Genomic DNA, 15308 nt, shown 5'->3' with positions numbered 1-15308 from the left:
TATTTAACATGTGATACTTTAAGACAAAAAAGTGGGACAACATATATTATTATTATGTGACATTTTAAAAATAACTTTTGTTTATAAAGAATGCAGTATGCCAAGACAGACAAAAAATGAATTCCTGTATTGGGCTATTCCTGACACATTCTTATCATTCTAGTGTCTAGTGTTGTTCCTATACTGTTGATTACAGAAGGGTGGCAGAAGTCTGTTCTCAATTTCATTTTTGTCATGCAATTTTATTATCTATTCACAACTATAAAGTATGATTACATCCCATCACTTAAACCAGGAAATAAGTAAGGTTGCTCTCTATAGTTTCCTGTGTAGTTCTAGTCAGTTGCTATGAAAGTAGAAGCCATAAGTTCATTAAAAAATAAAAAATAAATAAATACAATGAGTTATATATGTGTGTCAGAGGATGGATATTTTTCTTTTAGCTGTTATCTCAGACACAAAAGTCCAAAAGAATGCTTATACTATGAAGATCTTTCTAGGATCATAGAAAAATAAATTTGCAGGGGGAAGGGTTATAATCCAACTAGGTTACTTGTAAATCTTGTAAATATTCTACTTTTTCTTTTTGTTTTAATTGTAATATTAATTTTTGTTTGTTTGTTTTTTTGAGAGGCAGTCTTGCTCTGTCACCCAGGCTGGAGCGCAGTGGTGCAATCTCGGCTCAATGCAACCTCCGTCTCCCAGGTTCACGCCATTCCCCTGCCTCAGCCTCCCGAGTAGCTGGGACTACAGGCGCCCGCCACCATGCTCAGCTAATTTGTTTTGTAATTTTAGCAGAGACGGGGTTTCAGGGGTTTCACCGTGTTGGTCAGCCTGACCTCGTGATCCTCCCGCCTCCTGACCTTGTGATCCGCCCGCCTCAGCCTGCCAAAGTGGTAAATATTCTACTTTTTTAGTGGAATCTTTCAAGATAAAAGCCCTTCCACTAAAAGTCAAAAAATTTGAGAAATAATTTTTATTTTTATTTATTTATTTTTTTTTGAGATGGAGTCTCGCTCTGTGGCCCAGGCTGGAGTGCAGTGGCGCAATCTCGGCTCACTGCAAACTCCGCCTCCCAGGTTCATGCCATTCTCCTGCCTCAGCCTCCCGAGTAGCTGGGACTACAGGCACCCGCCACCACGCCCGGCTAATTTTTTGTATTTTTAGTAGAGACGGGGTTTCACCGTGGTCTCGATCTCCTGACCTCGTGATCCGCCCGCCTCGGCCTCCCAAAGTGCTGGGATTACAAGCGTGAGCCACCACGCCAGGCCGAGAAATAATTTTTAAAGAAAAAATTACTATGAGATACCTTTTATTTTCGTATGAAATAACAAAATACCTAGCCACTTACTTCATGGAAATTGAAAGATAAAATCTTCATTAAAAATATGAAAGGTCATCTCCCCTTAGGAGAATTCCAGTTGTGCCTTGGAGAGCATTTATTGCTATGCATTCACGCTCATTAAAACGATGATGCTATCTTAAGGAAGACTAAAGCTGCTAGTTCAAGGACTGCAGCACCCAGCTGTAATAACAAAGCTGATGTTCACTGCCCAGAGCCTACACCAGCAACAGGCAACCTGCCTGGTGGGGGCCTGGCCCGCTGTGCCTCAATTGCAAGGAGGCTGCAGCCATTACAGAGTCACTGTGTGATCTGCCGGTGAATATGCATGAAAAGCTAATTTGGAGGATTCAGTGAAAAGTAAGTGTTTTGATGAGGAAGACTGAAATAACAAGAAGGGAGGAGTGAGGAAATGGGATAAATATACCATAATCCTTGATTACTCTGCAAATATAGCAGGCATGAGAGTTTATCTTTTCCTTAAAGCTTGCAGTTTTATTTCCTTTCATATTTGAAGTATGGCATGGGCCACTGGGAGAAAGGAGTCAAAACCACTCACATCGTTTATTCTAAATAGAAAATGAACAGCTCATGTGCAGACTTCTTCTAACAACTTTAAAAATCATTGTGTATGCCTACATTTTGAAGGGATGTTTTTTGTAGCAACAAACTTTCTAATTTACCTATAGAACACAAGTGGTTTTCTGCATCTAATCAGTCTTATTCACTAGCTTTCCACTGATTTTCTATTTTTCAAAAAGCAAATCACTTCAAACAGAATAAAAAAGCATAGCAATGTGAGTTCCTTACCCCCATATCTTTATTATCTCTGAAACTGTAGTACTATTTCATTAACTCTAACATGGACTAACTTAACAGATCCCTGGAAAGGATCCCTGGAAAGGGATCTGTTATTTAACATTAACATTAACAAAAAATAAAATGGCTATGAATATACTTTCAGGTGAACAGAATAAATGCCTAAAGAGAAGTAATTTTTTTAACTGAATTTCTCTAAATTATACCAATAGTCGAAATTGAAAATGTGTACTCAGAACATGAATAAGTAGATCTATACAATTTCTTACAAAAGATATTCCTTGTATAAGCTGTACCTCTCAGAAACCTTGGAAGTATATATCTTGCCCTTAATGTCGTGTGTGTGTGTGTGTGTGTGTGTGTGTGTGTCTTTAACTTTACAAATGTCTAACTCTAGTATTGAACAAAGCAGAAAAGGCAATTTGAATTTAGTGAAAATAATAAGCCTTAGAGTGAAGGAAAAGGTAGACTGAAATATTATAGTAGGAGAAACAGTAGATTAGAAATCAGAAGACCTAAGTTTAGGTTTTGGGTAAACTCCTAGCCATGTGATCTTGAGCCGTCACTTAACTTCTAGATGCTTAGTTTCTTATCTATAGAATATGTATCGCGGTGGCTCACGCTTGTAATCCCAGCACTTTGGGAGGCCGAGGCGGGCGGATCACAAGGTCAGGAGATCGAGACCACGGTGAAACCCCGTCTCTACTAAAAATACAAAAATTAGCCGGGCGTGGTGGCGGGCGCCTGTAGTCCCAGCTACTCGGAGAGGCTGAGGCAGGAGAATGGCGTGAACCCGGGATCCCGGCGGAGCTTGCAGTGAGCCGAGATTGCGCCACTGCACTCCAGCCTGGGCGACAGAGCGAGACTCCGTCTCAAAAAAAAAAAAAAAAAAAGAATATGTATAATAAGAGATCATACTTTGCTTATGGGGTTCTTAGGAGTATCAAATTCAATGATATGTGTAAACATATTTTGTAAACTACTAAGTACTGTAAACACATTATTTGTTTTTGTAAATGTTATTGGTAGCGTCTGACGTGCATGTCTTTGTAGCTGTTTTCTCATCAGGAAAATGGAAGGGATGGGGTTAAATGCTCTGTCTAGAGTTGCTAAGAGACCCAAAATTATTTTTTTAAATCAAAAATGGATCATGGGCTGAAGGCATGGGATATAGTAGTAAAGTCAAAGAAAAAGGACTAAAAATACAGGGAGATGGATATCAGTGTGCTGGTGCTACTGTGGTGTGTTGGAAAAGGAGGAGGTGGCCATGAATACACATGCTATGTTAAAAGGTTTTGTCAATAAAATTATTTCAGGAAGAATTATGACTTAATTCAGATACCAAAAATTACCAGGACTGTATACTAATGGCCATGTGAGCCTTGGACTTAATGGCTTGTCAATCTCTTTGTGTAACTCTGATTGTCTTTTATTAAATTTACATCTTCTTTCTTTCCTTCTCATTTCTAACTTTATTCAGTTTACAAATCCTGCCGTTTGTCTTCATGTACACATAATATGTGTAAATACATGTGAAAACCTGCCCACAACATACCATTGATTGTAGCTTCTGGATTCTAAAATATGTTCTGACACAAAGACACAAAGTCATATAATTGATGGCCAGGAGGGAGGTCAAGCTTCTAAGGCCAGGACTATAAATCCAAATTAGAAAATAGCGTAAATACAGCAGCTGTCTGATTTTCACTGAGTAGAGAAAACTCTGAGTTTTCCCAGAGAAAAGTAAAGAAAATTGGCAAAAGAAGAAATCCATTCATTAACAGACTGTGAAAATCTACCAATGATCCATTACTCCTTATGTTGTGGACAGCCAAAAAATGAGTTCCTCAAATAAAATTGAAGTAAGCTATTCTGAATACATGTTTATACATATTTTTAATTTTTAAATAATAGACTATATTTATATATACTATATACTATATATTATAATATTACATGTTGCATTATATAATATTTATTTGCAAACTACATTATATAATATATATTTGTTATATAATATACAACTCTAATATATAATTATATATAATATATGAAATATATATAAAATTTGTATATTAAGTACTTACTCTGTGCCAGAAAATATCTAGTTTAATTGTCATAGCTACCCTCTCTGTAACTCAACAGACATAGATATCGATACAGATAAGGAAATAAAGGTATAGAGAAATTAATTATTTGCCTAAGGTAATATTGAGAGTAAAGAGTTGAACAGGACTTCAACCATAGGTCTTGACTCTTATGCACTAAGCAATGTTTCCTCTTTAAAATATCAAGAGGTAACATATCATTATTAGCCCCTGCTTTTGTCCATGTAGCTGGTCTCTGTGTTCCCAAGATACTTTTCTTCTGGGAAATTGTACATTTACTTCTACAAAATGTTAACAGAACTTCTAAATATCAGCCAGAACTTCCTTTCTGATTAGTTGATTAAATAATAAGCACTTGGATCTCCAGCCTTGCCTATTGGTTGATGTGTAGAATTTACACAATATGGGTATTTGACTTATACATTAATGCTGGACATGCGAGGGGAAATACAAGAATCTCAGCAATATCTCTGCTCCCAAGATGTTGTAAGGCAAGATCACCAGGTAGTATCTCCATGGGCAAACATCTCTGAATGAATTAGGGAGACAATGTTCCATTTATTGGTTGACTGTTACTGTCTTTCCCGACAAGTCAGCCACAGCTTATAAAGGGAATTGATAATGTGGGTTTGTGGCTGAAATGAAAGATTCTGTGAACGGCAAAGTGGCGTAACCTCTATAAGCTTTTCTCAAAATTAATTCCTTCGAACTGGTCTTAAGATATTGCACTGACTGTTCTCATGATGCTAGCAGACACCATACGATCAAGACGTTTACTTAAATTCTGTGAACCAAACAGGTCTCTGGCTGCACTATATTATATTAGGACTCCAGGAAAACCAAGACTACTAAGAATGTTTCCAGGTACCAGCAACCAGTAGTAAATAAATATTGACTAGATGATTTCTATGTGTCAATTTCTATAACATGCTCACTGGAGGATACTGAGAAAGTAGACAGCCTGTTTTGCCTCAGGGGTCTGATGGTAGGCAGTATTAATAATACCATAAGTTGAGTCTCTAAGTTCCCAAATGAGAAAGGTAAAACTGGGATAGTTCATAGTGTAATGGTTTGGAAGTCTTCTTTGAATATGTGGCTTTCAGTTGGCTTTGAAGGATGATTAATATTTAAAGGACAGGAGAAAAAATGAGATCTTCCAGCTACGAGGAAATGCAAGAATATAGTTCCAGAATTGACAGCATTGGTCATATTTAAGGAATAACAACGAAACAAAACATTTGGCTGTAACAGAGGGTCTGTGTTGCCCAGGGTATTCCTGCAAACTTAACTGCAAAGTTAATCAGTTAACTTCCATATTTTCTTTTAGAGTCACATAAGAATGATTTAAAATTCTGTGTGTGCAACTAGCTATGTAACCTTGAACAAGTTAATTTCTCTAAAGTTTTATTCTCTGTCTGTAATATTAGAGCACTTTCTCACAAACTAGGGGAGTATGTGTGTGTGATTCTGTATATAAAAAACCTAATAGAGTGTCTGCTGTGTAGTTTAGGCAACTAAATGTTGTATTTAAGTAATAATAAATACTACAGCAGGCTTGAATTAAATCCTCACTAATTTGAAGTTTTACTTTCAATCAATTGATTGAATTGTAAAATTCCTTTTTGATTAAATAAAAAAACCTAGAATTTTAAATTCAATTTTAGCCATAGATTTAGTGAAAAATATATTTTGGAAACTGTATTTTTTGTTTCATTATCATAAAAATGAAAGATAATGACCATGTAATTTGACTGAGGTTTCAAGGGCATGCACAGTAGCGTTAAACATAATTTAATCAATGTTAAATCATAGTTGCCATTAAGTGTTGAGACAAAGCCCAGTCTTAATAAATTTAATCAATATTTCTTTAAAGTCAGAATATTGCTACCACATTTTAGCATTTATTATGTATTTGCCTTTAAATGCTTCATGTTGTTCCTTGCTCAATTTAAGTTTTGTTTATCAAGTACACATTCTGTAAATTAACATGTATGTTTTCTCTATTTGGTATTTAAAATTGAAAGGCTAACCTTTTTAATTTTTTTAGAACAAGTTTTAATTAATGGAAGACTAGAATCTTATTTTTGAAACTTACCCTATCAATGAAATGAGAAATTTTTTTAAATATAAGTAAAATTTATTTTAATATCATTTTCCCGAATAGAAAAACTCATATCTAAAATAAATCTATTATAATGAAAAAGTCTTTTATATCAAGTCTATTAAACAGCCAGAGCAGTTTTATAACAATTCAAGTCCTCTGTTTAAGTGGTCAGTGGAAATAAGAGTGGTGATTTAGAAACAAGTTAAGGAAATTCAAAAATGTTTTTGGGCCGGGTGCAGTGGCTCATGCCTGTAATCCCAGCAGTTTGGGAGGCCAAGGCGGGAGGATTGCTTGAGCCCAGGAATTTGAGACCAGCCTGGGCAACACTGCGAAACCCCATCTTTGCAAAAAATATAAAAAAGAACTGAACATGGTGGTGTGTGCCTGTGGTTCCAGCTACTCAGGAGGCTGAGGTGAGAGGATCACTTGAGCCAGCAGAGGTTGATGCTGCAGTGAGCCATGATTGCATCACTGCATTATGACCTGGGAGACAGAGCCAGAAACTGTCTCAAAAACAATAAACAACAACAACAACAACACAAATTGTAGGAATAACTTTTATTTTTAAAAGTTGCCAGAATTTCATACCATTTTCACCACTAGTATCATTGACTATGGAGGAGGAGGTCATTGTGGAGTTTGTGGAGTTTCTTGGTTTCATTTTTTGTTTTGAGACAAGGTTTGGCTCTGTCACCCAGTCTGAGTGCAGTGGTTCAATCACTGCTCACTTCAGCATGGAACTCCTTAGCTCAAGTGATGCTCCTGCCTCAGCCTCCCAAGTAGGTAGGACTATAGGTGTGTGCCACCATGCCTTGCTAATTTTTTTTTTTTTCTAAAAAATGTAGAGACAGGGTCTCATTATGTTGCCTAGGCTGGTCTGGAACTACTGGGCTCAAGTGATCCCACCTGCACTGGCTTTCCAAAGTGTCGGGATTACAGGTGTGAGCCACTGTACCCGACCTTATTGTAATTTGTTTCAGAAGAATCTCTCTATTCTGACCTGTGTGCCATACTTTTGTAATGGCCCCTTTTATATATGCTGGCCAGTCAGGTAAATTCTGGTTGTACGATTTAGATATTGCCTTCGGGGGTGGTTGAAAAGTCTTATAGATATAGTGGGGGTGGGTCCTCATCTATTGTCTTCTACACAATTTTCTATTATTAAAGAAAATATGGAAGGAAAATGTAGAAGGCACTCTTAAGGATGGTCAAGACAACCTGGATGATGATGGGCAATTTCTTTCTACCTTTGACATTATAATGCACACATGTTTTTAAAAATGTTTGTGATTGTGTGTTTATAATATATAATTGACACTAGAGTTGTGAGCTTAAGGAAGGTTTCACTGAATTCCTTATGTAATGAAGGCTGGAATTGTTCTAGCATTCAGTAAATTCATTTCATCAGTAACTGTTCTGATAAGACAACCATGAGAAATAAGTCAAGGTCCCTTGAATTGAAATGAAAGAGGAAGACCAATAGATGATCAAATAATGACAGAAGAGTATGTTGAAGCTTTGGAATAGAGAGAAGTACTAGATGCGGCTGGAGACAGGCAATGGAAGTGGCTGACATTTTCTTGGTTAGGAAAAGATGAAGGGAAGGTCAGGAACTTCTCTTTAAAGATGTCAAACATTACTCTATAAATATGAAAACTGACATATTCTCACTCTACTCACTTGACACAAAAGTATCATCTCTTTCTCCTACTCTAATATAGCAGGATTCTGAAGGGAATTCAGGGATGATCAGCTAGAGTAGGGCTTAGGTTGATAGCTGTGCATAGTAAAGCTGGAGAAATATTTAGCCATATATGAAATGCTTATAAGAAACTCTTAGCCAAATATATATATATATATATATATACAGACACATATATATACATATAAAACATATATGTACATATATACACACATGTATATACACACATATACATACACATATACATATATATATGTATATACACCATCATAATAAATAACCTGGCTTTTTTAAACCTCTAACGATTGAGAGTAATTTATATAATTTTATTTGTACTTGCACAAACTCATTGGCATTAAAAAGAACCCATGAAGCAGGACGCTTATTTAACACACTTTCTACCTGCCTGCATCTTGACTTGGTGGACGCAAGATAGAATCAGATAGCAGTCTATTTACCCTGCAAAGGAATTCAGTGTAGGGAAGTGAGATTAATATAATAACCAAATTCCGGCTAGAATTTACTGCAGTGTCTGCTACTGTTTTATTAGAAAATGATTACGTTTCTGCAAGCAAATAAAAGTGTTTTAACTGGTGAAAGATAATTATTCATTTTAAATACAGAAAAAATGGCTAAAACTATAATTTGTGGGAAGAGATGACATGACAAAGGTATAGATATGTAAATGTGTGTGGGTGTGTAGGAAGGAGAGGGGCATTTAAGTTCCATGTATTTAATGTAATTGTGTCATTTTTTTGTATGTAATTTAAATGACAACAGCATTCATCAAATAAAACTTATTTATCCAAAGCAAAATGAAGTGGTCTTTGACATTGCATAAAACAAGGAGAATGGATGATTAGCAATAGGCTGAAATATATCCAAAATATGACTGAAATAAATATCAAACTTATGATATTCAAAAAGTATTCTGTTATACAGGCACTTTCCACAATAATTTGTATAATGCCTTATACATAGGAAGTAAAATAATTCGATTTTTCTGTTTCTTTTTTTATTTTTATTTTATTTATTTATTTATTTGAGACAGAGTCTTGCTCTGTTGCTGGGCTGGAGTGCAGTGGCGTGATCTCGGCTCCCTGCAACCTCCGCCTCCTGGGTTCAAGTGATTCTCCTGCCTCAGCCTCCCGAGTAGCTGGGACTACAGGCGCACACCACCACACCCAGTTAATTTTTATATTTTTAGTGCAGACGGGGTTTCACCATGTTGGCCAGGATAGTCTCTATCTCTTGAATTCGTGAGCTGCCCACCTCGGCCTCTCAAGGTGCTGGGATTACAGGCATGAGCCACCACATCCAGCCAAATTAATATTATTTTAATTGATAAATTATATACATTTATGGAGTACAATGTGATATATATATGTGTGTGTGTGTGTGTGTGTATATGTATATATACATATCACACAATGTGAAATGATGGTCAGGTATTTGAAACCTACTCTCTTAGTTATTTTGAAATACTCAATATGTTATTATTGACTATAGTCATCCTGCTGTGCAGTAGATCTCAAAATATATTTCTCCTGCCCAACTCAAACTTTGTTGTTTGTTATATTTTTAAAAACATTATTTTAAGTGCATATTAGTTTTATGGGACAGTTGGCAAATCTTTGAAAAACTCATACAATAAACATACTGCAGAAATTGTCAGGATTTGAGATGCCAATCAAAATCCCACACTCAGGCAACAGAGATGAACCTAGTAGACATTGTGCTAAGCGAAATAAGCCAGACACAGAACAAATACTACATGGTACCACTTAAGTGATGAATCTAAAGTAGTTAATAGAAGCAGAGAGTGGAATGGTAGTTGCCAGGGGTGGGATCAGGAGAGATATGGGAGAAGACAGTGTTAGTCAAAGAATACAAAGTTTGGTTTTCCAAGATGAATAAGTCTTAGAGATACGGCATCCACCTAGGGTTAACAATACTGTGCTGTGTGCTTAAAAATTTGCTAAGAATGTAGCTCTTACATTAAATGTTCTTATTTCCCCCCCAAAATCATAATAATAATAAATAAATAAAAAGGAAGAAGGAAACTTTTGAAGTTGTTGGATAGGGTTATGACAGATTGTGGTAATGGTTTCAAGGGTCCATACTTGTCTCCAACTTTGTTGAGTTGGATACATTAAATATGTAAAGTTTTTATATGTCAATCATACCCAAATAAAGTAGTGTTAAAAAAAAAAGTACATGCCAGATGTGGTTCTTATAATCCATCAACTATGCTGATACATAATAACCTCCAAAATTTTCATTATCATCATGCAGAGGGGCAATGATTTCTCATTACTGAAATTCCATGAGTGACATAAAACGTGGACTTGCTAAGATACCACGTGGGGCCTCTGTCATGTGCACAGCATGTCCCAGCACCTAGAGCGTCACTTCCACTCTTCACCCCGGTGCCTCAGGCTATGAATGTTCACAGGTCCTATGAGCAACCTCTTCCAGAAGATGCTTTGGCCTGATTCCAACTACAAGGTAACCAGGTCCTGCTAATAGAAAACTGTCACATCTGTCTAAGTGAAACTGTCATGCCCGGAGTTTGTCACAGTACTAAAAAACACAAAGGTTGAGACTTAATTAAACTTACAGGGTAGATTGTATTACATTTTCTGTTTCATTGCTACTAAGTGTTTGAAAATGTTGCAGAATTTGATTGTTGTGTTTTTACCCTCATTTTAACATGAGATGATAGTGTGATCAGAAAATAGAACTATAACTCTCACCTCTAACAAAAGGCTACCAAAGGATATCGAAAATAAATGTATCAATTGTAAACAACAAAATTAAATTAGGTCAATTTGCAACCTAGACAATCACACACAGGGAGCATACAAATATTCTGGTTTGCCTAATTAGCGAGTTAGAAAATAGTTAATCAATCAATAAAGAAGCACTGGGTACTGGCAAGTCTCCTAGACTGAATATTAAGACATGTAGGATCTAGTTTTATTCTCATCTGATTTGAGCCAATAGAAATTTCTCATAAGGCTTTTAACTTTCTGAGAATTCTAAACTATATGACTTATTAGGCCTCTTATCAGCCCTAAAAGTCTTTAATTCTATACATTTTACCAAAGAAGTTTGGTATATATGGTTAACTGTATACTCTAATAGACAATAGAATTAATTATAAAGGCACAACTTTTCTGGAAAGACCTTAGAGAATACAGTGAGATTCACCTGCTACCTTTCCTTCCGTTGGTTCTAATAATGAACACCAAAAAAATTATCATTAGCAGTTTATAATAGTTTTCCACACCACCAGCCTGGGAGGGTAACAATATAGTACATACTGCCCCTGTCTTCTTAGTCCTCTCCTTTCAAAAATTCCTGTCTTATCCTCTCCATAGTTTCTTTGCCTTCATAATCTAAATATCAGGAGTGAGTTTAGTCCACAATCCTTCCCTTACAGCTAATGGCACTGTTGGGAGAAGAGTCAGAAAGCATGTATACCAATCAAACAGATCATTTGGAAAATAATCATTATTATGTACAACTGCATTAATTTAAATTGTATGTTGCTTGGAAATACGTTTTGTCGGTTGTAAAGTGATGCCCATATGCCTACTCCAATTCTGAACATATGTACAACTTTAAAAGAGTTATTTCCCTATGTGTTTAATCAACCAGAATAATCTGAAAAGAACCTGGGTTTGTAGAGCAATATCCCTCAGGGCTAAAGCTCCCATATTTCTCTTCCATGTGGAATTAACTGTACTGGAAGCTAATCCCTTTCACCGAGGCAAAGGAGATTTACTAAATAGTGCCAGCTCACCATAGGTCAGATTTCACTAACTCTTTTCATTCTTATGCTGCCCTCCCTGCCCCTGTAAATATTACGCTTTGCTTCCTAAACAAACTATGGCAGCCATTCTTATGGGTAATGTTTGTTTCAGGTAAACATCAGTTTCAGTGAAATGATTAGAATTTTCAATAATCTTGTCTTCTCTATATGAGTTTTTCTCACTGGATCTTCTTAATTGCCTTAGTATTTCTGCCTTGCTTCTTTTGTTCCTGGAGGTGTTATGATCAGAAGATTAGGAATAGAGAAGTAAAAGAAAGTAAAACAAAGAGAAGAAGGGGAATTAACATTTATTAGGCACCTATCATAATACGCTGTTCTACATAATTTACATGTGTTATGTTATTACCCCTCCTATCAGAACTGTGAGGTAAATATTATTTTCCCTATTTTATCTCACTTAAAACAACGTGAGATGAAGCAATTCATCCAAAGTCACACAGCTACCAAGAGGCAGATCCAGAAGCCAGGACTATGTCTGTCTGGGATGCAATCCCCTGTACTTCCTGTGGTGTTTTGCTGCCCTCTCGTTATTCTAAGTACTTTAAAGGAATACAGTAGTTTTAGGTTACACTGGTATTTTTCAAAGCAAGTTTTAATTACTACTTGAGAAAAAAAAAAAGACTGACATTATACATTAGAAAAAAGTATAACGGTGAGATATTCCACTTCTTTGTGTATTTGTTGACAGAATATTTGTTAGAATCCAATCAACATTGCTGATAAAATATTGCTGTGTAACAAAATAATTAGACATTGCTATTTAATGAAGTTTATTAAGAATTACAGGTGTGGAAACCTGCTCTCTTTTTTGAGAGTGGATTGTATGCTAGGCACTGAGCTTCAGCTTTACAGACAACATTAATCACTCAATCTTTGTAACACTTCTATTAGAAGAGTCTATAACCATCACTTTTACAAGAAAAAAAAAATGTGTATGTTGGAGAAGTTAGACATGTTCTTCCAGGTCACCCAATATGAATTGGCAGAGCCAAGATTTGTACTCAGTCCTTCTGATGCCAAAGGCTCTGTTTTTCTACCACACAATCAACTTTCCCTCAGATGTGGTACCACTTGCTCACCCACATACGTTTTTTGGATGGTGATTTCATTAAACATAATACTGTTTTGTAGTCTTTTATTGTTCTCTGAATGTTTACATATGTAAGTGTACCTCTCCTACAGTCTACAATCTTCCTCGTGGCTTCTTTTTTGTGAATTAGGTGTTGAAAAGTGATAGATATCGGATAGATAGATGATAGATAGATAGATAGATAGATAGATAGATAGATAGATAGATGATAGATAGGTAGATAGATAGACAGATGATACAGAATAGATTACATATAGATGGATAGATCGATAAATAGATGAGATAGATTAGACAGATAATTCCGTAAATAGATGATACAGAATAGATGATAGATAGATGGATAGAATAAAAGATTAGATTAGATAGATAGATAGATAATATATAAAGTCGTACGTTAGTCTAATGCATGACTTAATTAATGTTAATCTAAAGCAAAGGTTTCTTTTCAAGGTGGGGGTGAGACGGTATGGGAAGGTGTGTCTGGAATTGCTGATGTAGCAGTTGTCACACAGCATCTTTAGCTTTTCAGGTGACTGTACCAGTGCTCTTTGAAGGAGAAAGAAAATGGGAAAGAGGAACTCATGAATGGAGGGGTCTATGCCATTCACTCCACAATGCCTGCTGAGCAATAGAGGAGGCCGAGTTGCTGAGGGAAGAGTAAGAAACCTGTAATAAAAGGATCAAGATTTCATCCACTATCTCTTATTTGGCAAATAAGTTAAACTCTCTTTGCCCCATTTTCTTTATTTGGAAAATGGGACAAATAATATGTAAGTAGATCTCAGGATGATTATGAGGTTCAGTGCGAAAAAAGGAGGTGAAATGCAACTTATGGACACTCAAGTGCTATATACGTGCAATTTCCCCATTTTCACCCTGGCTGACGCCTATTTTGTTAAAAAGGTCTTGCTGGCTCTTACGCTGCCTTACCTCGGGGACTCTGTGCAGTGCACACCACCTGCCTGGGCAGCTGTCTGTGGTCGGTACCCTGCACACCGAGTTTAGAGTGAAGAATAGCAAGAGCTGGTAGCACGGCCAGCCTGTGAGCTGTGTCCACTGCTCTGCAGAAAAGCAAATAAGTCAAACAAACACTCCTCAGAGAGCCAAAAATCTTTTAAACATTATACCATCCTTCATCTCCATGTACAATGTAACACAACAAACTAACAGAGAATAGAGAAGATTTCAGAAAAAAATATGTGGGACTTTTGAGGAATTTGTAGAGGAAAGACATACAAATGGCTAAGCATGTAATTTTTTAAAAAAGTATTACAATTTTCTTAATATGAAGGATTGCAAAAAAATAGTTACCAAAATGTGTTGATACGGGTTTTAATTATTATGGAGCAAAATATTTTTAAGACAACTTATTTTGAAATCCACATGAACCCAATCTAAGGGTTTGAGGCTGAAAAATGATTTCCACACACGACAAATACTGTCGTTAGAAGCTATAAAAATGAGTATTTTTTACGGGCATCAGATCTCACTAGTTCAAAGTAAAAGCACTGGCAGAGCTATATGCCGAGACAGGAGGTCAGAAGGCGGCCTCAAATGGTTCCAGCAAGGCTCCAGTGATTTGCAGATACTTTTTGGCCTTAGATTCGACGTTAGTTACACTGCATTCTCATCAGCTTGAAGGAGATGAATTGGTGTTAATACAGATATCTGACCAATAAATGGAATGTCCAAAAGAACAATTTTTTAACTGTTTTATATGGGGCTGTGTGTGTGTCCAAACAATTCATGTATTTATTTCAACCAAAGGCACAATAATAATGTTCATGTCAGTAAAAAAGAACAAATCACATCATTTTATATTCACCTATTAAAGCCAGCACTTGTGGAAAACTATGCCGGTCATGAGTACGCAGACAGCATAATTCTCACTTCTATTATAGAAGTGAGAAGAGCTCACATTTACGTATGAATGTATTTTTTTTTAAGAAACAAAACCTCAACATTTTTAGAATGTTCCATTGAAATGTTCACTATGTGATATAGCAACTTTTAAAAATATATTTGCATAGTAATCTTTTTATAATATCCTACATTGGATTAATTTTAATTTTCTTTCAAATGTAAATGAAATTGTTAGTCCAACTTTTATGAATACCAATTATTTCCCTGAAGAGAATGCAAATTGGCCTTTCCTATCTAAAAATAGACAAAAAGTGCATCTAATTAAGTCCCTTCTAAGTTTTAAATGTGAATAATTAGGATGAATTATAGGAAAAACACTTATCTATTTTATTTAATTTTGTCTTGGTATATATCTAACACTAAACATTAAGTGAGAAACATT

The 15308-nt window shown here is 35.9% G+C and overlaps 1 protein-coding gene and 1 long non-coding RNA gene across 4 annotated transcripts in view; one reads left to right on the top strand and one right to left on the bottom strand.

The window, feature by feature from the left end:
* Window positions 1-15308, bottom strand: part of CNTNAP2 (contactin associated protein 2) — a 2323962-nt gene that overhangs the window by 1846741 nt on the left and 461913 nt on the right. The window lies entirely within an intron of this gene.
* LOC129485159 (uncharacterized) overlaps window positions 1-15308 on the top strand; it is a 52870-nt gene that overhangs the window by 33541 nt on the left and 4021 nt on the right. The window lies entirely within an intron of this gene.

This window comes from Symphalangus syndactylus, chromosome 6, assembly GCF_028878055.3.
Source record: "Symphalangus syndactylus isolate Jambi chromosome 6, NHGRI_mSymSyn1-v2.1_pri, whole genome shotgun sequence".
In the NCBI taxonomy this organism is placed as follows: domain Eukaryota; kingdom Metazoa; phylum Chordata; class Mammalia; order Primates; family Hylobatidae; genus Symphalangus; species Symphalangus syndactylus.
Note: the sequence above shows the minus strand (reverse complement) of the source record. Positions and strands in the feature narration are given on the sequence as shown.